Here is a 1,081-nt window from a genome sequence, read left to right as displayed (position 1 = left end):
AAATTTTGTTTTCAGAACAAGGAGAATTATAGTTAATTTATATGCAGCATGTAAATTTCCTCAGTCACTAAAGAAGTAAAAGAAATAAGAATTCCCCAAAGAAACCTAAAGAATCTTTGGTCCATGGACAGAAGACTCTTTCTCCACTTTGACCCTGCATCTTATATACAGCTTAAATTAAAAGGTTCTGCATAAATTCTAACACAGTAAACCAAGATTTAAAACAAAGATCCGACCATCATCATTTCCATTTGCAGGGTGAAAATGAAAAAGAATAATTCTGGGGCGCCCGGGTGGCTTAGTCGGTTAAGCGTCCGACTTTCACTCGGGTCATGATCTCGCGGTTCGTGGGTTCGAACCCCGCGTCGGGCTCTGTGCTGACTGCCAGCTCAGAGCCTGGAGCCTGTTTCAGAGTCTGGGACTCTCTCTCTCTGACCCTCCCCTGCTCACACTGTCTCTCTGTCTCTCTGTCTCTGTCTCTCTCCCTCTCCTAGAAATAAATAAAACATTAAAAATTTAAAAAGAAAAAAAAAGAAAAAGAATAATTCTGACTAAAGCTTTTAAAAGAAAGTAGATTTGGGGTGCCTGAGTGGCTCAGTGGGTATCTGACTCCTGATATCAGCTCATGTCATGATCCCAGGGTCACAGCATCAGAGCCCCTACAGGCTTCGTGCTGAGCTGAGCATGGAGCCTGCTTTCGATTGCCTCTCCTGCTGGCGCTCTCTCTGTCTCAAAAAAAAAAAAAAAAAAAAAAAAAAAAGAAAGGAATGCTAATTTCTAAGCTAAAATATAATTCCTATTATTTATATACATTACAATAACTTCCTAACTTTTAATTATTTTAACTTCACAATCGATGATCTTTGAAGTATTGTTATCTCAGTTTTACAGACTAGGAAAGCAACCCAATATATAACAACTGTTATATATGTAAGCAGTATGTAACTGGCCTAAAGTCCAAAGTCTAGTTTGTAATCCACAGCCCTCAATAATTTTCCTTCCCTAAACCCCATCATAGATTACTTTATGCAATTACCTTACACCATAATGCGCTTATTTATGCCTATTTCTCCAACAAGAA

General features: G+C 38.6%; 1 non-coding gene across 1 annotated transcript; it reads left to right on the top strand.

Annotated features, from left to right (window-relative positions):
• The first annotated feature begins 287 nt into the window (after nt 1-287).
• Nucleotides 288-372, top strand: TRNAE-UUC. The gene has a single exon. It is a non-coding gene; the product is annotated as a tRNA-Glu (tRNA).
• The last annotated feature ends 709 nt before the right edge of the window (nt 373-1,081 follow it).

This window comes from Hyaena hyaena, unplaced genomic scaffold, assembly GCF_003009895.1.
Source record: "Hyaena hyaena isolate Hyena2069 unplaced genomic scaffold, ASM300989v1 scaffold_565, whole genome shotgun sequence".
NCBI classification, from domain to species: Eukaryota; Metazoa; Chordata; class Mammalia; order Carnivora; family Hyaenidae; genus Hyaena; species Hyaena hyaena.
Note: the sequence above shows the minus strand (reverse complement) of the source record. Positions and strands in the feature narration are given on the sequence as shown.